Source organism: Rattus rattus, chromosome 11 (assembly GCF_011064425.1).
Source record: "Rattus rattus isolate New Zealand chromosome 11, Rrattus_CSIRO_v1, whole genome shotgun sequence".
Lineage (NCBI taxonomy): Eukaryota > Metazoa > Chordata > Mammalia > Rodentia > Muridae > Rattus > Rattus rattus.
Window position 1 is genome coordinate 80,369,909 of NC_046164.1, and position 23,679 is coordinate 80,393,587.

The 23,679-nt window shown below is 39.2% G+C and overlaps 1 protein-coding gene across 1 annotated transcript in view; it reads right to left on the bottom strand.

Moving 5' to 3' along the window:
- Positions 1-23,679, bottom strand: part of Zpbp (zona pellucida binding protein) — a 162,689-nt gene that overhangs the window by 134,941 nt on the left and 4,069 nt on the right. The window lies entirely within an intron of this gene.

Below are 23,679 nucleotides of genomic sequence, written 5' to 3' on the forward strand. Positions count from 1 at the left end.
ATCCCAAAGCCCTTAATAACTACATCAAAAGATGCTAAAATGCCAAAGAATTCAAAAGTATTGCTTTATAAAAGATTCAAATATAAAAGTCAATTCAAGACCGGGATGAGAAAGACAACAACAAGGAATACTGAATGGCTGAGAAGCACCAAAAGAAATGCTCGTTGTCCTTAGTCATCAGGGAAATGCAAATCAAAACAACCCTGAGTTTCCACCTCAAACCAGTCAGAATGGCTAAGATCAAAAACTCAAGTGACAACAGATGCTGGCGAGGATGTGGATCCATTGTTGGTGGGATTGCAGACTGGTACAACCACTCTGGAAATCAGTCTGGAAGTTCCTCAGAAAACTGGACACAGTACTACCTGAGGACCCAGCTATACCTCTCCTGAGCATATACCCAAAAGGAGCTTCAACATATAACAAGGACACATGTTCCACTATGTTCATAGCAGCCTTATTTACAGTAGATAGAAGCTGGAAAGAACCCAGATGTCCTTCAACAGAGGAATGGATATAGAAAATGTGGTACATCTACACAATGGAGTACTACTCAGCTATTAAAAACAATGACTTTATGAAATTAGGCAAATGGATGGAACTAGAAAATATCATCCTGAGTGAGGTGACACAGTCACAAAAGATGGTGTACTCACTGATAAGTGGATATTAGCTCAAAGGCTCAGAATACCCACCATACAATTCACAAACCACATGAAGCTCAAGAAGAAGGAAGACCAAAGTATAAATGCTTCAGACCTTCCTAGAAAGGAGAACAAAATACTCACAGAAGGAAATATGGAGACAAAGTGTGGAGCAGAGACTGAGGAAAGGCCATCCAGAGGCTGCCCCACCTGGGGATCCATCCCATATACAGACACCAAACCCAGACATTATTGCTGATGCCAAGAAATGCTTGCTGACTGGAGTTTGATATAGCTGTCTCCCGAGAGGCTCTGCCAGAGCATGACAAATACAGAGGCAGATGTGCAACCACTGAACTAAGCACAGGGTCCCCAATGGACAAAGGACTAAAGGAGCTGAAGGGGTTTGCAACCCCATGTGAAGAACAACAATATCAATCAACCAGACTCCCCAGAGCTCCCAGGGACTGAACCACCACCCCAATAGCACACAGGGATGGACCTATGGCTCCAGCTACATATGTAGCAGAGGATGACCTTGTTGGACATCAATGGGAGGAGAGGCCCTTGATCCTGTCAAGGCTGGATGCCCCAGTGTAGGAGAATATCAGGGCAGGGAGATGGGAGGGGGTGGGTGGGTAGGTGGGGGAGCACCCTCATAGAAACAGGGTAAGGGAAGATGGGATAGGGGGTTTCTGGAGGGGAAACTGGGAACATTTGAAATGTAAATAAATAAAATATCCAATTTGGAAAAAAAAGACAACAACCTAGACAGGAAATCAACAAAGATTCTTAAACAAACAAACAAAAAGAGCCATAGAATTTTGGAAATGAAAAACTCAAATGAATCAAAGAAAAATCTCAGGAGAAAGCATTACCAATATACTAGAATAGGCAAAATAAGTAATACAAGAGACTAAAGATTAGGTTTAAAATTAATATATCCATATAGCAATAAAAAATGACCAAAACAAGAACCTCTGTGAGTTACATGAGGAAATTAGAAACACTAGTAGAAACAAGAAGAAAGGGAAAAAGACTAAAAACTTTGTTGTCATATTATAGTTACAATACCAAGAATAGAGACACAAACAAGAATACTCAAAATTACAAGGGAGAAACACCAAGGTAACAGCATACTTCTCAGCAAAAAAATCTAAACTCCAGGAGAACATGGAGAATGGATAGATATAGATATAGATATATACATATATATATATATACATATATATGTATATATATATATTATATTCATTCAATCCCTGAAGCAAAATAACGTTGCACTAGGACTACTAAATCTAAAAGTTATCCTTTGAAAGTAGAGGTAAAGAGAGATCTATGAAAATCTTAAACTAAGCAATTCCTAAACATAAACCAACAGCTACAGAAGAAACCTAATAGAGTAGGAAATAGAAGAGAGAAAAAAAAGACACAAGGACAGTAGCTCTAGAGTGAATAAATCTCACTATACAGGATACTGATAAAAGTAACAAACTTTCACAAAGCCAAAAGGATTATAAATAGATGGGAATTAAATAGTAGATTACCTAATTTCATAGAACAAACATTGAACATAAGGGTAAAGACATGTCTAGACAAGTACTAATGGGTAATTTCAATATCTCATTCTCATTAGCCAGTATATAATTCAGAGGAAATAAGTAAATAAAGGAAAGCTAGGATTAAATTGATAAAACTGGTCTGGCTCTGCCCAGAAGTGAGCTGATACCATCCCACAGTTCCCTGCACCCAAATCCCATGGGGACATCCTGAGACTGCAGGACAGACTGCCACCTCTGCACACCTTGGCCCACATCCCTAGTCCAAGGAGAAACTGCACAGTGCCTCTGGACACAGGGATATAGGAACAGACAGCCGCCAGTACCCTCGGTTCCGGTCTGCATGCGCCCAGGACCGAACTGAACCAGCCAGACAGCTCCCTGAACACAAATCCCATGGGGGAGAGACCTGGACCAGCAGAAGTGTGGAAACTCCTGTGAAATCAGAGGAAACTACCCTCTGCCCACAGTCCAGACCCAAGAGAGAATAGCATAGTGCCAACTGTGCCCACTGGGTGCAAGGACCTACGTGAGCGGTCAGGGGCAGGACCCTTTGATTCCTGCCTGCACCTAGAGCTGGAATACAGTCTCCAGGAGCGCCAACACACCTGAAATCAGAGCACCTCTTCTCAGGAAAGGTTGAAAGAAAACAGGAAAACAGGTCTACAGAAGTGCTGACACAGAGGCCTACAGCAGGGTCAAGTCACTCTCAGAAATAGCAAGACAGTAAACACCAGAGACAATCCAATGGCTAGAGGCAAGCACAGGAACCTAAGCAACAGAAACCAAGACTACTTGGCATCATCAGAGACCCCTTCTCCCACTGAAGAAAATACTGGATATCCAAGCACACCAGAAAAGCAAGATTTAGATTTAAAATCACATTTTTTGATAATGATGGAGGACTTTAAGAAAGACATAAAGAACTTCCTTAGAGAAACGCAGGAAAACATAAACAAGTAGAAGCCTATAGAGAGGAAACACAAAAAGTTCTGAAAGAATTACAGGAAAATACAACCAAACAGGTGAAGGAATTGAAAATGGAAATAGAAACAATAAAGAAAGCACAAAGGGAGACAACCCTGGATATAGGAAACCAAAGGAAGAGACAAGGAACCATAGATACAAGCATCACCAACGGAATACAAGAGATAGAAGAGAGAATTTCAGGGGCCAAAGATACCATAGAAAACATTGACATAACTGTCAAAGATAATGTAAAACGGAAAAAGCTACTGGCCCAAAACATACAGGAAATCCAGGACATAATAAGAAGATCAAACCTAAGTATAATAGGTATAGAAGAAAGTGAAGACTCTCAACATAAAGGTCCAGTAAATATATTCAACAGAATTATAGAAGAAAACTTCCCTAACCTAAAGAAAGAGATGCCCATAAACATAAAAGAAGCTTACAGAACTCCAAATAGATTGGACTAGAAGAGAAATTCCTCCCATCACATAATAGTTAAAACACCAAATGCACAAAACAAAGAAAGAATATTAAAAGCAGTAAGGGGGAAAAGGTCAAGTGACATACAAAGGCAGACCTATAAGAATTACACCAGACTTCTCTCCAGAAACTATGAAAGCCAGAAGATCCTGGACAGATGTCATACAGACCATAAGAGACACAAATAAGACACAAATGCCAGCCCGAGTTACTGTATTCAGCAAAATTTTCAATGAACATAGATGGAGAAACCAAGATATTCCATGACATGTAATATCTTTCTACATATCCAGCCCTACAAAGGATAATAGATGGGAAACTCCAGCACAAGGAGAGAAACTACACCATACAGAAAGCAAAAATATAATTTCTTTGGAATGAAACAAAAAGAGAGACAAACATAATTCCACTCTAACAACGAAAATAATAGGAAGCGACAATCACTATTCCTTAATATCTCTCAACATCAACTGACTCAATTACCCAATAAAACAACATAGACTAACAGAATGAATACTTAAAGAGGACCCAGCATTTTGCTGCATGCAGGAAACACACCTCAGAGTCAAAGACAGACACCACCTCAGAGTAAATGGCTGGAAAACAACTTTCCAAGCAAATGGCCCGAAGAAACAAGCTAGAGTTGCCATTCTAATATCAAATATTGACTTTCAACCTAAAGTCATGGAAAAAGATAAGGAAGGACACTTCATATTCAGCAAAGGAAAAATCCTCCGAGATGAACTCTCAATCCTAAATATCTATGTTCCAAATGCAAGGGCACCTACATTCATAAAAGAAACCTTACTAAGATCAAAGCACACATTGTACCTCACAGGAAAATAGTAGGAGATTTCAACATTTCACTCTCATCACTGGACAGATCATGGAAACAGAAATTAAACAGAGACATAGAGAAACTAACAGCAGTTTTGAACCAAATGGATTTAACAGATATTTATAGAACATTCCACCCAAAAACAAAAGGATATACCTTCTTCTCAGCATCTCATGGAATCTTCTCCAAAATGACCATATAATCAATTGGTCACAAAACAGGCCTCAACAGATACAGGAAGATAGAAATAATCCCATGCATCCTATCAGACCACCACAAACTAAAATGGGTATTCAATAACAAAAACAATGACAAAAAGCACACATATACATGGAAGTTGAACAATGCTCTACTCAATGACAACTTGGTCAAGGAAGAAATAAAGAAAGAAATCAAAGATTTCTAGAATTTAATGAAAATGAAGACAGAATATTCGCAAACTTATGGGACACAATGAAAGCTGTGCTAAGAGGAAAACTCACAGCTCTGAGTGCCTGCAAAAAGAAACAGGAGAGAGCATACATCAGCATCTTGACAGTACACCTAAAAGCTCTAGAACAAAAAGAAGCAAATACACCCAGGAGGAGGAGAAGGCAGGAAATAATCAAACTCAGAGCTGAAATCAACCAGGTAGAAACGAAAAGGACTATACAAAGTATCAACAAAATCAGGAGTTGGTTCTTTGAGAAAATAAACAAGATAGATAAAGCCTTAGCTTTATCTAACCAGAGGTCACAGAGTGTATCCAAATTAACAAAATCAGAAATGAAAAGGGAGACATAACAACAGAAGCTGGGAAAATTCAAAAAAAAACATCAAAAAAAGCCTATACTCAACAAAACTGGAAAATCTGGAGGAAATGGACAATTTTCTAGACAGATACCAGGTACCGAAGTTAAATCAGGAAAAAATAAACCATCTAAACAACCCCATAACTCCTAAAGAAATAGAAGCAGTTATTAAAAGTCTCCCAACCAAAAAGAGCCCAGGTCCAGATGGGTTCACTGCAGAATTCTATCAGACCTTCATAGAAGACCTCATACCAATACTATCCAAACTATTCCACAAAATTGAAACAGACGGAGCACTACCAAATTCCTTCCTTGAAGCCACAATTACTCTTATGCCAAAACCACACAAAGACCCAACAAAGAAAGAGAATTTCAGACCAATTTCCCTTATGAATAGCTATGCAAAAATACTCAATAAAATTCTTGCAAACTGAATCCAAGAACACATCAAAACAATTATCCATCATGATCAAGTAGGCTTCATCCCAGGGATGAAGGGATGTTTTAATATACGAAAATCCATCAATGTAATCCACTAAACAAACTCAAAGCTAAGAACTACATGATTATTTCATTAGATGCTGAGAAAGCATTTGACAAAATGCAACTCCCCTTCATGATAAAAGTCCTGGAAAGAATAGGAATCCAAGGCCCATACCTAAACATAGTAAAAGCCATATACAGCAAACCAGTGGCTAACATTAAACTAAATGGAGAGAAACTTGAAGCAATCCCACTAAAATCAGGGTCTAGACAAGGCTGCCCATTCTCTCCCTACTTATTCAATATAGTACTCAAAGTCCTAGCCAGAGCAATCAGACAGCGAAAGGAGGTAAAAGGGCTACAAATTGGAAGGGAAGAAATCAAAATATCACTATTTGCAGATGATATGATAGTGTACTTAAGTGACCCCAAAAGTTCCACCAGAGAACTACTTAACCTGATAAACAACTTCAGCAAAGTGTCCGGGTATAAAATTAACTCAAACAAATCAGTAGCCTCCTTCTACTCAAACGATAAACAGACTGAGAAAGAAATTAAGGAAATGACACCCTTTACAATAGTCCTAAATAATATAAAATATCTTGGTGTAACTCTAACCAAACAAGTGAAAGATCTGTATGACAAAAACTTCAAGGCTCTGAAGAAAGAAACTGAGGAAGATCTCAGAAGATGAGAAGATCTTCCATGCTCACAGATTGGCAGGATTAATACAGTAAAGATGGCCATTTTGCCAAAAGCAATTTACAGATTCAATGCAATCCCCATCAAAATTCCTACACAATTCTTTATAGAGATAGAAAGAGCAGTTTGCAAATTCATTTGGAATAACAAAAAACCCAGGATAGCAAAAACTATACTCAACAATAAAAGAATATCTGGGGGAATCACCATCCTTGACTTCAAGCAGTATTACACAGCAATAGTCATAAAAACTGAATGATATTGGTGCAGAGACTGGCAGATAGATCAGTGGAACAGAATTGAAGACCAAGAAATGATCCCACACACCTATAGTCACTTGATCTTTGACAAAGGAGCTAAAACCATCCAATGGAAGAAAGATAGCATTTTCAACAAATGGTGCTGGTTCAACTGGAGGTCAGCATGTAGAAGAATGCAAATCAATCCATTCTTACCACCACGTACAAAGGTTAAGTCCAAGTGGATCAAGGAACTCCACATCAAACCAGATACACTCAAACTAATAGAAGAAAAAATGGGGAAGAGTCTCGTACACATGGGCACTGGGGAAATTTTCCTGAACAAAACACCAATGGCTTATGCTCTAAGATCAAGAATCGACAAATAGGATCTCATAAAACTGCAAAGCTTTTGTAAAGCAAAAGACACTGTCCTGAGGACAAAATGGCAACCAACAGATTGGAAAAAGATCTTTAACAATCCTACACCTGATAGAGGGCTAATATCCAAGATATACAAAGAACTCAAGAAGTTAGACTCCAGAGAGACAAATAACCCTATTAAAAAATGGGGTACAGAGCTAAACAAAACATTCTCAGCTGAGGATTATCGAATGGCCAACAAGCACCTAAAGAAATGTTCAACATCCTTAGTCATCAAGGAAATGCAAATCAAAACAACCCTGAGATTCCACCTCACGCCAGTCAGAATGGCTAAGATAAAGAAACTCAGGTGAAAGCAGATGCTGGCGAGGATGTGGAGAAAGAGGAACACTCCTCCATTGTTGGTGGGATTGCAACCACTCTGGATATCAGTCTGGAGGTTCCTCAGAAAATTGGACATTGAACTACCTGAGGATCCAGCTATACCTCTCTTGGGCATATACCCAAAAGGTGCTCCAACATACAACAAAGACATATGCTCCACTATGTTCATAGCAGCCTTATTTATAATAGCCAGAAGCTGGAAAGAACCCAGATGACCTTCAACAGAGGAATGGATTAAAACAATGTGGTATATCTACACAATGGAGTACTACTCAGCTATCAAAAACAATGACTTCATGAAATTCATAGGCAACTACAATAAACTAGAAAATGTCATCCTGAATGAGGTTACTCAATCACAGAAAAACACACTTAGTATGCACTCATTGATAAGTGGATATTAGCCCAAAAATTCGAATTACCCAAGATGGAATCCACAGACCACAGGAAGCTCAAGAAGAAAGATGACCAAAATGTGGATGCTCCTACTCCTTCTTAAAAGGGGAAAAAATATCCATGGGAGGGGATATGGAAGCAAAGTTTATAAATAACGACTCAAGAATGACAATTCAGAGCCTGACAACACACACACACACACACACACACACACACACACACACACACATATATATATACACACACACACACATACACACACACACACACACACACACACACACACACACACACACAGCCACCAAAACTAGATAAGATTGATGAAGCTAAAGAATGCATGCTGAAAGAGACCAGATACTGATCTCTCCTGAGAGACACATCCAGAGCATGTCCAATACAGAGGTCAATGCTAGCAGCAAACCACCGAACTGAGAATAGGACCCCATTGGGGAGAATTAGAGGAAGGATTGAAAGAGTTGAAGGAGCTTGCAACCCCATAAAAACAATGCCAACCAACCAGAGCTTCCAGGACTAAACCACTACCGAAAGACTATGCATGGACTGACCCAGGGCCCCAACTGCATATGTAGCAGAGAATAGCCTTGTTGGGGCACCAGGGGAAGGGGAAGCCTTGGTCCTGCCAAGGTTGGACCCCCAGTGTAGGGGAATATGTCGGGGGGGGCAATAAGGGGGATGTATAAGGGTAATACCCATATGTGGGAGGGGAGAGGAAGGAATGGGGGCTTATGGACAGGAAACTGGGAAGGGGGCTAACGTTTGAAATGTAAGTAAAGAAATATAGCTAATAAAAAATTTTTAAAAATTCTGAATTTAACAGTCAGATATCTACAGGATATACTGTTGGAACATGACAGCCAGCTCTAACCTGATGGCAATGTGGTTTTTTTCTAACCCACAAATGAGTGCCCTTATAATGGTCATTCAAGTGCTCAGACCTGGGAATAATTTACGCTGGTTCCCTGTGATGACTAAAGAAACTTAATATGAAGCCAGGTGTCCCTTAAGGTCCACTGACCTTTTGCTCTGGATGCCAGGAAGACACTAGTGGCCAGCAGATGAGGTGAGAGAATAGGATAATGGCTGTGGGGTATTAACAGCTACCTTTGTTTTTGTACAGCCTGCTCATCGCTATGAGAAAGGGATGGAATGGTCTAGTATTTATTACTATATAGCTGGGAGGAGGTGAGGCAAGGGACGGGGACCAACAACAACTGCGGGAAGTAAAACAACTTTCCTGCCTCCCTGTGAATTCCATGGCTGTAGTGTACACCTTTCTGATGTCTGCCTTGAAAACCCCACCTTATCACGCCCTCTTCTGCACAGCATGCTCTCTGCTCTAAAGCTGCCATCCTTCTGTTAGCAGGAAATAAATTCATTCTATATAAATTTGAATTAAGTCTAAGTCTTTGGCCATTCCCAGTGAATTCAAACACCACAGCAATGCTACCCAACAGCTGTGGAATATCTTCTCAGCAATCCAAGAATCTTTCTAAAAACTACGATACATTTAGATCATAAAGCTATTCCTTTTTCGTATTTAAATATTTTTTATTCTGTATTTAATATTACAGTCTTGAGAAAGTTCTAGAGATGCATTATCTACAGAAAAGAAAAAAATATCTATGATACTCAAAAATAAGAACAGCGGGCAGCAAGTGGATCTCAAAGTCTCCTTAAGATATAATAAGCAGTATTTTCCTTCTCCTCCACTGTGTAAATTTATGGCTTCCCTTCAGACACATGAGTGCATAAAAACTAAAGCAAAAAATTCATTTATATTGTCAGATTATGATAGAACAAAATGAGAAATCAATATTAAGAGAGACAAATACATAGAGACTTAAATAATGAAACCTTGAGTAATCAGTCATTGAAGAAATCAATGGAAAAATTTAAAAATTCCTTGAATCAAATTAAAATGAAAATTAGTCATAACCCTTAGGATACTACTATGGTAGTCATGAGTAATTGTTTATATTCAAAATTCAGAAAGAATTTAAGTAACTCAATGGTGAACATTAAAGTAATAAAAAAAAACATAAAAAAGCCAAACCCAAAATACAAAGATATAAAGAATAAATATGATGCAGCTGAGAAGCGCAGGTAAACAGGTACTGAAGACCTTGTCCACTCTCTCCTTGCCTCCAAATCCAAAGCTTCCCTCTGGTTGTGCTCTAAGTAACCTCGGCAGCAGCCTTCCTGCCCCCTGCTCCATCTCCTGTGGATCGCACAGATCTTCCTTACAAACCTCCCGCTCCCAATTCCTTGCTTTTTCCCAGCCCTCAACTCCAGCAGGCAGCCCTGATGACCCACAGGCCACCCCTGCCAGGGAAGCAGGTGGGCTAACTGCAGAGCTTCTGCTCCTCCAGTCCCAACTTCTCTCTCCAAAGTCTCACCCCCAGCTCTGTAGCAGAAAATTTGCTGAGGTCTCTCCTTCCTCTCTGACCCCAGCCCCGATGAATCATAATATTCTTCTCTTTAAACATTCCTTTCCCCAGTTCATCCATTATCCCAGCCTCTAACACCAGCAGACATTCTCTGTGAACACCACAGCTGAAGAGGCCAGGGAAACAGAGGAAACAGAAATCAAAGGACAAAGCACCCACCAATAAAGACAAACCAGAAATCAGCACCTAATCCTTTTACCATCTCAATCCCAGATACATACACGCCACCGTACAGCCACAATCAAGGACAGCCAAGACAGTATATATCCACTATAGCCCAGCAAATCTACCAAAGAAAACTAAATATTCCAACATAGCTGAAGCACAAGAAAACAACTTTAAAACCACCTTAGAAGGTTATAGAGATGCTCAATGAGGAAACAAATAAATCTCTTAAATCCAGGAAAACCAAACAACAGTAGGAAGAACTTAATAAATTCCGTAAAGAAATGCAGGAGAACACAAACAGTGGAAGGGAATGAATAAAACTGTTCAAGACCTAAACAGGCCCCCACATCCACCATGGAAACAGAATAAAGATTAATCAGCTTAGAACATTGCCCCACTAATCCCTTCCCGTACAGTCTACCCAGGACACAGTTTGGCAGAGGTGAGTGGTGCCTGGTCTCCTGAAATCCATTATCTAGCTTGGGGCTTGCTCTTTGGTCCTGATGAGGCTTCCTGGGCCCCCAAGAGCATTCAGCTTCCTGGTAGAGACTCAGGGAGACTCCAAGAGCTACCAACTGGGAATGTTGTCCCACCAATCCCTTGTCAGTGGGCTCCATGTAAGGCACAGACAGAAAAGTCCAGAACTCTGACTTCCACTGTCTGGCCTATGGCTGCCCTCGCCCTCCTGAGAAGTCCTGCAACCATCAGGATCATCCAGCCAACACCAAGGAAAGCAAAATCCCTAAAGGACAGTTCAAGGACACAACTAACAAGACCAAGGGCTATGTGGCACTACCAGAGTCCAGCTATACTGCTACAGAAACCATGGATATCCTAATAAAAATGAATCGCAAGAAGATGATCTTAAATACAATCTTATAAAGATGATGCAAGCCTTTGAAGAGGAAATTAATAAATCCCTTAAAGAAATAGAGAAAAATACACACAAACAGTTATAGGCATTAAAAAAGGAGGCAAATAAAAATAAAGAAATAGTGGTTTCTATATGTGCCTGGAGCTGTCCCTGTGCCACAGCTCTCTGTTCGACATCCCATCAGAAAGAGCTGGTCTCACAGGTATGCTGACACACATGGGAGCACAGGTGAGACCATCACTTCTGCTTGGAGAAACCTTCCGAGAGCCATCAGGATGCAAGAACCGAAAAGCAACCTGGAACTGGATTCTTCCTGTTTCCTTCTGTGCCTGGAGCAGACTCTATACTACAGCTCTCAGCACCCAAATCCTACCTGGAGAGCTGGTCTCCCAGAAGTGCTGACACATAGACTTACAAAAGGGTCAAGCCACTGTCAGAAACAGCAAGACCAGCTAACACCAGAGATAACCAGGTAGCGAGAGGCAAGTGCAAGAACGTAAGAAACAGAAAACAAGGTCACTTGGCATCTTCAGAACCCAGTTCTCCCACCACAGCAAGTCCTGGATAACCCAACACACTGGATAAGCAAGATTCTGGCTTAAAATCAAATCTCAGAAAAAAAGGACATAAATGATTCCCTTAAAGAAATACAGGACAACACAAATAAACAGGTAGAAACACAAAAATCCCTTAATGAATTACAGAAAAACACAACCAAACAGGTAAAGAAATTGAACAAATCCATCCAGGATCTAAAAATGGAAATAGAAATAATAAAGAAATCACAAAGGGAGACAACCCTGGAGATAGAAAACCTAGGAAAGAGATCAGGAGTCGTAGATGCAAGCATCACCAACAGAATACAAGAGAAAGAAGAGAGAATCTCAGGGGCAGAAGATACCATAGAAAACATTGACACAACTGTCAAAGAAAATGCAAAACACAAAAAGCTCCTAACCCAAAACATTCAGTAAGTCCAGGAGACAATGAAAAGATCAAACCTAAGGATAATGTGTATAGAAGAAAGCAAAGATTCCCAACATAAAGGGCCAAGATATCTTCAACAAAAGAAAGAGATGCCCATAAACATACAAGAAGCCTACAGAACTCCAAAAAGATTAGATCAGAAAAGAAATTCCTCCAGGCACATAATAGTCAAAACACCAAATGCACAAAACAAAGAAAGAATATTAAAAGGGAAAAAGGTCAAGTAACATATAAAGGCAGATAGACCTATCAGAAAAACACCAGACTTCTCAACAAAGACTATGAAAGCCAGAAGATCCGGGGCAGATATCATACAGACCCTAAGAGAACACAAATGCCAGGTCAGGCTACTATACCCAGCAAAACTCTCAATTAACATACATGGAGAAACCAAAACCATGACAAAACAAAATTTATACAATATCTTTACATAAATCAAGCTCAACAAAGGATAACAGATGGAAAACTCCAACACAAGGAGGAAAACTACACATTAGAAAAAGCAAGAAAGTAATCTTCTTTCAACTGACCCAAAAGAAGAGAGCCACACAAACAAGTTCACCTCTAACAACAAAAATAATAGGAAACAACAATCATTGGCCCCTAATATCTCTCAATATCAATGGACTCAATTCCCCAATAAAAAGACATAAACTAACCGACTGGATACATAAACAGGACCCAGCATTTTCCTGCATATAGGAAAAGCACCCAAGTGCTGGAAAAGACAGACACTATCTAAGAGGAAAAGGCTGGGACAAATTTTTCCAAGCAAATGGTCCCAAGAAACAAGCTGAAGTAGCCATTTCTAATATCAAATATAATCAACTTTCAACCAAAAGTTATCAAAAAAGATAAGGCAGGACACTTCATATTCATCAAAGAAAAAAAATCCACCAAGAGGAACTCTCAGTTCTAAGAGTTTTGGTTTAGGATATCTGAATACATATGCTCCAAATGCAAGGGCAACCACATTCATAAAAGAAAATTTACTAAAGCTCAAAGCATACATTGTTCCTCATACAATAATAGTGGGTGACTTCAACACCCCACTCTCATCAATGCACAGATCATGGAATCAGAAAATAAATAGAGACACAGAGAAACTAACAGAAGTCATGAACCAAATGTATTTAATTGATATCTATAGAACATTTCAACCTTAAACAAAAAAAAAATATACCTTCTTCTCAGCACCTCACAGTACCTTCTCCAAAACTGACCACCTAATTGGTCGCAAAATAGGCTTCAACAGATGCAAGAAGATTGAAACAATCCCATGCATCCTATCAGACCATGATGGACTAAGGCTAGTGTTTAATAAAAACAAAACCGACAGAAAACCCACATACACATGGGAGCTGAATAATGCTCTTCTCAATGACATCTTGGACAAGGAAGAAATAAAGAGAAAAAATCACAGACTTTTTAGAATTTAATGGAAATGAAGGCACACCATACCCAAACTTATGCAAATTTATGGAACAAAATGAAAGCAGTGATAAGAGGAAAACTCACAGCTCTGAGTGCCTCCAAGAAGAAACTGGAGAGGGCATACACTAGTAGCTTGACATCACACCTAAAAGCTCTAGCACAAAAAGAAGGAAATATACTCAAGAGAAGTAGACGGCAGGAAATAATCAAACTCAGGGCTGAAATCAACAGAGTAGAAAAAATGAAAAAGAACTATACAAAGAATCAACAAAACCAGAAAAAATTCAACAATCTTGTTGGAAAAATCAACAAGACAGATAAACCCTTAGTCAGACTACCCAGAGGGCATACAGACAGTATCCAAATTAACAAAATCAGAAAGGAAAAGGGGGACATACCAACAGAAACTGAGAAAATCCCAAAAATCATGAGATCCTACTACAAAAGCCTATACTCAACAACACTGGAAAATCTGGAGGAAATGGACAATTTTCTAGACAGATACCAGGTACCAAAGTTAACTCAGGAACAGATAAACCATCTAAACAACCCCATAACTCCTAAAGAAATAGAAGCAGTTATTAAAAGTCTCCCAACCAAAAAGAGCCCAGGTCCAAGTGGGTTCAGTACAGAATTCTATCAGACCTTCATAGAAGATCTAATACAGAATCTGTCCAAATATTCCACAAAATAGAAACAGAAGGAAGACTACCCAATTCCTTCTATGAAGTCACAATTATGCTTATACCTAAGCCACAAAAAGACCCAACACAGAAAGAGAACTTCAACCAATTTCCCTTATGAATATAGATGCAAAAATACTCAATAAAATTCTCGCAAACTGAAATCAAGAACACATCAAAACAATTATCCATCATGATCAAGTAGGCTTCATCCCAAGAATGCAGGGATGGTTCAATATATGGAAATCTGTCAATGTAATCCACTATATAAACAAACTCAAAGAAAAGAAACACAGGATCATCTCATTATATGCTGAGAAAGCATTTGACAAAATTCAACACCCCTTCATGTTCAAAGTCTTAGAAACATCAGGAACTCAAAGCCCATACCTAAACATAGTAAAAGCAATATACAGCAAACCAGTAGCCAATATCAAACTAAATGGAGAGAAACTTGAAGCAATCCCAATAAAATAAGGGACTAGACAAGGCTGCCCACTCTCTCCCTATCTATTCCATACAGTACTTGAAGTCCTAGTCAGAGCAATCAGACAACAAAAAGCAGTCAAAGAGATACAAATTGGAAAGGAAGAAGTCAAAATATCTAGTAATACGCAGATATGGTAGTATACTTAAGTGACCCCAAAAATTCCACGAGAGAACTTCTAAATCTGATAAACAACTTCAGCAAAGTGTCTGGGTATAACTCAAACAATTCAGTAGCCTTCCTCTACTGAAAGGTTAAACAGGCTGAGAAAAAAATAGGGAAAACACCACGTTTGACAATAGTCACAAATAACATAAAATACCTCAATGTGACTCTAACCAAGCAAGTGAAAGATCTATATGACAAGAACTTCAAGTTTCTGAAGAAAGAAACTGAAGATCTCAGAAGATGGAAAGATCTCCCATGCTCATGGATTGGCAAGATTAATATTTAAAAATGGCCATCTTGCCAAAGGCAATCTAGAGATTCAATGCAATCCCCATAAAAATTTCAACTCAATCAATTCTTCATAGAGTTAGAAAGAGCAATTTGCAAATTCATTTGGAATAACAAAAAACCCAGGATTGTGAAAACTATCCTCAACAATAAAAGAACTTCTAGGGGAATCACCATCCCTGACATCAAGCTGTATTACAGAGCAATAGGATAAAAACTGTATGGTATTGGTACAAAGACAGGCAGGTAGATCAATGGAATATAATTGAAGACCCACAAATGATCCCACACACCTATGGTCACTTGGTCTTTGACAAGCAGCTAAAACCATCCAATGGAAAAAAGATAGCATTTTCAAAAAATGGTGCTGGTTCAACTGGAGGACTGCATGTAGAAGAATGCAAATTGATCCATTGTTATTGCCCTGTACAAAGCTCAAATCCAAGTGGATCAAGGACTGACATATAAAACTAGATACACTCAAGCTAATAGAAGAAAAAGTGGGAAATAGCCTCGAACAGAGGCACTAGGGAAAATTTCCTAAATATAACACCAATGGCTTATGCTCTAAGATCAAGAATCGGCAAATGGGACTTCATAAAATTGCAAAGCTTCTGTAAGGCAAAGGACACTGGCATTAGGACAAAACAGCAACCAAAAAATGTACGGGGAAAAGACCTTTAACAATCCTATATCTGATAGAGGACTAATATCCAATATATACAAAGAATTCAAGAAGGCAGATTCCAGAAAATTAAATAACCCTATGTAAAAATGGGATAAAGAGCTAAACAAAGAATTCTCAACTGAGGAATATCAGATGGCTGAGAAGCACCTAAAGAAATGTTCAACATTCTTAGTCATCAGGGAAATCCAAATCAAAACCCTGAGATTCCATCTCACACCAGTCAGAATGGCTAAAATAAAAAACTCAGGTGACAACACATGCTGATAAGGATGTAGAGAAGAGGAACACTCCTCCATTGTTGATGGGATTTCAAGCTGGTACAATCACTCAGGAAATCAGTCTGGTGGTTCCTCAGAATATTAGACACAGTACTACCTGAGGACCCAGCTATTCCACTCCTGGGCATATACCCAAAAGATGCTCCAACACAGAACAAGGACACATGCTCCACTATGTTCATAGCAACCTTATTTATAATAACCAGAAGATGGAAATAACTCAGATGTTCCTCAACAGAGGAATGGATACAGAAATGTGGTATATTTACATAATGGAGTACTACTCAGCTATTAAAAACAATGGCTTCATGAAATTCATAGGCAAATGGACGGAACTAGAAAATATCATCCTGAGTGAGGTAACCCAATCACAAAATATATATGTGTGTGTATACACACACACACACACACACACACACACACACACACACACATGGTGTGCACTCACTGATAAGTGAATATTAGCCAAAAGCTTGGATTAAGCAAGATACAATCCACAGACCACATGAAGCTCAAGAAGGAAGACCAAAGTGAACATGCTTCAGTCCTTCTTAGAAGGGAGAACAAAGATATTCATAGCAGGAAATATGGAGACAAAGGTTGGAGCAGAGACTGGAGGAAAGGCCATCTAGAGACTGCCTCACCTGGGGATCCAGCCCATATATATATATACAGCCACCAAACCCAGTCACTACTGCAAATGCCAAGATATGCATCCTGACAGGAGCCTGATATAGCTGTCGCCTGAGAGGCTCTGCCAGAGCATTACAAATACAGAGGCAGAGGTTTGCAAGCCAACCACTGAACTGAGAACAGGGTCCCCACTGTAGGAGTTAGAGGAAGGTTTGAAGGAGCTGAAGGGGTTTGCAACCCCATAAGAACAACAATATCAACAACGAACCAGAGCTCCCAGGCACTAAACCACCATCCAAGGAGTACACACGGACAGACCCATGGCTCCAGCTGCATATGTATCAGAGAATGGCTTTGTTGGGCACAAAATGCAGGAGAAGCCCTTGGTCCTGCCAAAGCCGGATCGTCCAATGTGGGGAAACAGCACGGTGGGGAGGCAGGAAGGGTTGGTTGGATGGGTGGGAGAACACTCTCATAGAAAAGGGAGGAGGGGTGATGATATAGGGAGTTTGTGGACGGGAAATCAGGAAAGGGGATAACATTTGAAACGTGAATATAAAAATATCCAATTAAATTTTTTTTAAAAAAATTATAGAAGCAAGCACCCTCAGGAGTACTAAACAGCAGGAAATAATCAAATTCAGGGTTGAAATCAATCAATTAGAAACAAAGACAACATAAAGAATCAATGACACCAAGACCTGATCTTTGAGAAAATCAATAAGACAAACCATTAGCCAAACTAACTAAAAGGTAGAGACAGTACACAAATTAACAAAATCAGAAATGAAAAGGGAGACATAACATTGAGGAAATTCAAAGAATCGTGTTCTTACTTCAAAAGCCTTTACTCCACAAAATGGGATAATCTAAATGAAATGGATGATTTTCTAGACAGATACCAATTACCAAAGCTAAATCACAATTAGATAAACTGACCTTATATAGTTCTATAACCATTCAGTACATCAGAATAGTACTATAACTTTTAAGGAAGTAGAAGTATTCATTAAATATCTCCCAACCATAAAAGTCCCAAGCCAGATGGATTTAGAACAGAATTCTACCAGACTTTAAAAGAAGAGCTAATGTCAATACTCCTCAAACTAATCCACCAAGTAGGAACAGAAGGAATATTGCCAAACTCATTCTGTGAGAGAACAAGTCTCCCTGATACCTAAACCAGGCAAAGACTCAACAAAGAAAGAGAACTTCATACCAATTTCTCTTATGAACATAGATGGAAAAATAATCAACAAAATACTAGCAAACCAAATCCAAAACACATCAAAGACAACATCTACTATGATTCAGTAGGCTTTATCCCAGGTTGCAGGGGTGGTCCAATATATGAAAATCCATCAACATAATCTGCCATATAAGCAAACTGAAAGAAAAAAAATATCATCTCATTAGATACTGAGAAAGCCTTTGACAAAGTATAACACCCCTTTATATTAAAAATCTTCATGTTAAAAGGATATAAGGTGCATATCTAAACACAATAAAGACAATACACAGCAAGTAGAAAACAAACATCAAGTTAAATGGAGAGAAACTTTAAAAAAATTCCACTAATGTTGGGACAAGAAAAGGCTGTCCACTCTCTCCCTATCTATTCAGTATGGTACTTCACATTCTAGTGAGCAATAAGACAATTAAAGGTGATCAATGGGAATACAAATTGGAAAGAAGTCAAGTATTGCTATTGACAGATGATATGATAGCATATACAAGTGACCCCAAAAATTCTATCAGATAACTCCTACAGCTGATAAGCAAAGTGTCTGAATACAAAATTAATTCAAAGAAATCAGTAGCATTCTTCTATACAAGCAATAAACAGTCTGAGAAAGAAGGAGATAATATCCTCCATGACAGCACAAATAATATAAAATATCTTGGTGTAATTCTAATTAAACAAGTGAAAGTCCTGTGTGACAAGAACTTCAAGGCTCTAAAGAAAGAAACTGAGGAAGAACTCAGAAGAGAGAAGATGTCCCATGCTCATGGATCAGTAGGATTAACATCTCCTCCCCCCTCCTTCTCCCTCTTCTTCTCCCTCTCCCTCTCTCCTTTCCCCCCACCCTTGCTGCTTTTACCCTATAGGTCCTTCCCATATATGGCTTCTAGTTTAGTGATTTTTATGAGATTAGTGACTATGCAAGAGAACACGTGGTTCTCTGTATCTATGTCTTTCTTGGACTCTTCCTTCTGTTGTGTTTTATCTTTCTTCTGTTGGTTTTTTCTTTGTTTCTGTTGTTGCATTATATTATATTATCCCTTAGATGTCTATAATGCTTACAATGAGAGACTTAGAAAGGGTGGATGCAGAGGGGGGATTAGATGGGAAGGAACTAGGAAGAGGAACAGGAGAGGAAACTGTAATTAGGATAGACTGTATGAAAAAAATATTTTCCATAAAACAAATCAAGAAAAAAAGAATCTGAATGCCCAATGAATAGCTGAAAAGTCATCATCCTTACACAGTAATCAAGGGCAAGTTAAAACCATATGGAGACTTCATTCCATCAAGAGCTTCAACCCTACACAGAACTATGAACAACTAAGGAAACCTGTGAGCAGGAACAGTCTTCCTCGGGGAAGAGCACACCAACTGGCTATCCAACACCAGAGAGTAAGCCCTGAAAACATACACAAGTAACGTTATACAGACTGAGCAGGCTGTATTTATGTATGCACACACACACACACACACACACACACACACACACACACACCACCACCACCACCACCAACAACAACAACAACAACAACAACCATAAATAAAGCCCTGAATTAGAAAAAGGAACAATGAGGGGTATCTGGGAGGGTGTGGACAGAGGAAAGAGAAGAGGAAATTATCTAAGTATATTATAATCTCAAAGAACAAGGACATATTTTAAAGAGAAAACAAGGAACGTACTAGAGGGGACATGGTTAGGTGGGCGTGGGTGTCCTCTACACTGCTGATGGATGCATTTCCTCAGCTACTATAGAAATTGGTATGGAGGTCTACAAAACATGAAAACAGTGCTGTCTTCAGCTCTCACAGGACATGGAGATGGGCATCAGCATAGAGGAACTGCACACTGATGATTACTGTGGCACTAGTCATGACACCCACATAATAGAAATCAGCCTCAGTATAAAACAACATGGATGTTTTTTAAATGTGACTTTTATTCAACCATGAAAAATAATGAAATTGTGTTATGGGGAGGGGGGCGTGATTGCACTTGAGATCCTGGTAAGTGAAACAGATCAGGCTCAGCAAGATCCACAGTGATGATCTCTCTCATCCACAGAACCTGAGTTGTGTGGTGCGTGTGTATGGTGAATGCAGCTTATTAATATGAGGGTGTAAGTGCAGAGAAAGGAGTTGATGATCTCCTATTGTTCTCCCTCTTATTCTATTCAAACAGACTCTCCCGGAGCCTGAAGTTCAGTTTCTGCCAGGCAGTCTAGCTAGTGAGCTCACGATGGCCCTTTCTCCTTCCCTCAATGCTGGGGCTGCAGGCATGCAGGACCTTACCAGCTTTTACATGGAGCTGCGTACTTGAAATCAGATCCGCTCGCACAGACAGCAAGCACTCTTACACCTGAGCCATCTCCCTAACCCTAAATATGTTTAGGAAGGTATGAAAGGAGAAGGTCGGGGGGCACAAGGACAGCAATGTGATCAAGCATGCTATCTATGGCTAAAACATAATAATGACAAGTACTATTTTATATAATTGATACACTAGTAAAAATGGGTGGAATGAACTACCCCAATAAAGTTTTTAATATTTAACTTTAAAAAAAAATTAAAGAAAGCAAATTGACAGAGGGAAAGAGGTGAGAAAGAAAGGAGAGGGAGGGAAGGCACAGGAGAGGAGAGAAAGGGGAGTCCATTACCTATTTCCATGTGTGGGCTGAACGGTGCGGTCCTCTCTTATCGTCAATTATTAAGCCACACTGAGAATGTGAACTCACTGGGATATATAGCCTCTGCAAAGGAACTCAAGTCTATAGAGTGGATCCAAATTCAATATGACTAGTGCTCACATAAAGGGGGAAACATACATTCAAATACAGGGGAAGACATAGAAGAGATTCGTGGAGAAGGTCGCCCAAGCAAAGTCTGGAACAAACCTTTTGCTCATAGCCCTCATAGGACCCAGAACCACTAACACGATTATTGTGGAATCCCAGCCTCCAGAACTCTGAAAACTTTCTGTTGTCTAAGCCACCTACTATGTGGCGCTCTGTTGCAGTAGAGAACTACTGCACTTATAAAAAGCGAACCTTGTAGCATTTTATTATGCCCTGTTCCAACTCCTCCTCCCCACCTCTCTAGCAACCTTGAGAAGTCTTGACAAAGGTTTGAAAATATACTGCACCAATAGCCTGGCAGCCACCAGAGGGAGTAAAGAGCACTCAGACACCTTCAGTCTTTTCCTCTAAGAGGACTGCCCCTGGAACTGTCCAATGTCCTCTGGCCATTTCTACTGGGTTTTATAGTATACTGTATTGAATAGTTTGATTGCGGGAAGTATAGTATCCAAAATTCTTAAGAGAAACAAACTAGCAAATGATATTTGGAACTCTGAAAAATTCTAACACATTCCAAAGAGAAAGAAGAACACCAATCCATGCATAAGAATGTGAGTATGCCCAGGACTGTATACATTCACGTCGGAATGCAACTGAGGTCATACACAGCTTAAAGTGGAGAGGAAGGCATAACTGTCACCTGTCTATATGTAAACTAAAATTAGGCCAAAAGGGAGGAGGAGGGCAGAGAACCCTCTATAAAGCCTAAAGGACTAACTGGTGACAAATGTTTAAGATTCTAGCTACTCATTACCCTAAAATAACTGACCTTGGAATTAATAGGCAAAGAAAATTAAGTTAGCCAAAACACACCTCCCTATCTTAATAAGGCAAATAATTTTATTTACAGAATCACTATGCAATATTATTTTAAATGTCCTGTTTTCAAATTTAAAAAAAGACAAATAAAAAAGATTAAGGAAATACACAAGTAAAAAAATATAGTAAAGTAACCTTAAGAAAGAACAAACGTTTGGCTCAACTGATTAGAATATTAAATTTGCTATTTTAAGTATAAGCCAAGAAAACCATACCTCAAATACTAATAAAAATATGATTTACAGTCATTTCAAGTAGAGAATATCAATGAAAAGATTAAGAAGAACCAGAAAAAAATCCAAACTAAAAAGCATATTAGCTTAAAGGAAAATGGCTGTGTCAACATCGGCAGGAGATTAAGCAGCAGAAGGGACAGAAGCCGTTAGAGAAGCCACTCGGGGGTGGGGTTAGGGGGATCCAGACAGAGAGATGCGAACCTGAGAATAAAGGTAAATGAACCATGGCTTGGATACAAGGAAATCATCAGAGTCCAGGAAAAGTAGAGCGAAACATTACAGAGAATGCTTGAAGAAACATTGATTAAAACCTTCCCAAACTTCACAATTATCACAAACCCACACACAAACTTAAGAAGATAACTGAACTTCAGCAAGGGAAAATTCAAGAAGATATACACACCTAGACACTTCATGTCTGACAGAACAAACTCAATTTGCGGCACCCACAGAACTGAAGGGGAGGACCAACTCCTTTAATTTGTCCTCCAACCTCCACACAAAGGTGGAGGGTGGCTTTCATGGACTTCCCTCCCCCCGCCCCCCGCATCCTCCAAAGACATAACTAGCACAATGTTGTTGTTGTTGTTTTAACAAAGGAAAGGACCACACATCATGAGGAACAAAGGATTAAACATTATGATCAACCGAAATTTGTTCCCAAACTGGAAGGCTACTTTACAAAAAAAAACAATCACTGTAAAGCATCATAGTAATAAAATGAAATCAAATGGTGGTTTCCACAGATGTACAAAGACAATTTGACAAAAATCCAACACTCTTCACGGCAAAATCATTCAACACACGGGAACAGGAGGAACCTTCTTCAGTCTGATTAAGAGCATCTTTGAGACCAGTTAGCATTATGCTGAATATTCAGAACCTGAGCTGCTCTCTCAGACCCCCAGACGGAGGCAACACAAGGTAATTTGCTATAATCAGCACTGATGAGCTGTAAAGGAAGCAACTGTACAAAAAAGGAAATTACATTCATATTGGAAACAAAGACGTGCAGCTACTTCCAGGTGTCAGCTAATAAATTTTGCAAATGACAAAAAAAAATCCTATCAATGTGGAAGTACTAACTGCATGTCTAGATCCAGCAAGAAACAATCTAAAGCCTAAACATTAAATCTAAAACATTAAATTCTTTCATTTAAAATAGCATTAAAAACTAAATAAGAATAAACAACGTAACCACAACCTCGTATCCTGATAACCACAGACTGTGTGCAGCTTGACGAGAAATTAGGCTGACACAAATGGGAGGCTATCTAACACGCGCTCAAGGAAAGGACACCTATTTTACAGGCCCAGTGCACGTTGTGTTGCAATTGATACTGATTATAGAATTAATGTGGAGTTTCAAGGACCCACAGTAGCAACAAAAATCATAAAGAGAACAAAATTTAAGCACCATTAAGCACTTAAAGACTCAACATAAAGCAACAATTAATCAAAATAGCAAGATGTTGGCATAAGCAGCAGCCATGCAGAC